The sequence below is a fragment of the Olea europaea genome, chromosome 4 (genome assembly GCF_002742605.1).
Source record: "Olea europaea var. sylvestris chromosome 4, O_europaea_v1, whole genome shotgun sequence".
Lineage (NCBI taxonomy): Eukaryota > Viridiplantae > Streptophyta > Magnoliopsida > Lamiales > Oleaceae > Olea > Olea europaea.
In genome coordinates, this window is record NC_036240.1 from 17,236,984 (window position 1) to 17,237,201 (window position 218).

Consider the following 218-nt stretch of genomic DNA (forward strand, 5'->3'; position numbering starts at 1 on the left):
CTCGTAACCGAGAAAGGGGGGGGGAGGTCATTTCGGTTTTGGATTAGCCAAAAAATTGTAACTGAATACATCATCGAGGGATTTGAGTTTACCATGAATCAATTGATTTGGTTCTAGAAGGATTAAGCATTTGTTCCCCAGTTTCCCATTAACATTGTAGCACTCGTGTCTTTCATTTACAACCATATCAACATTCGACTTTAACTTGTTGTACACCT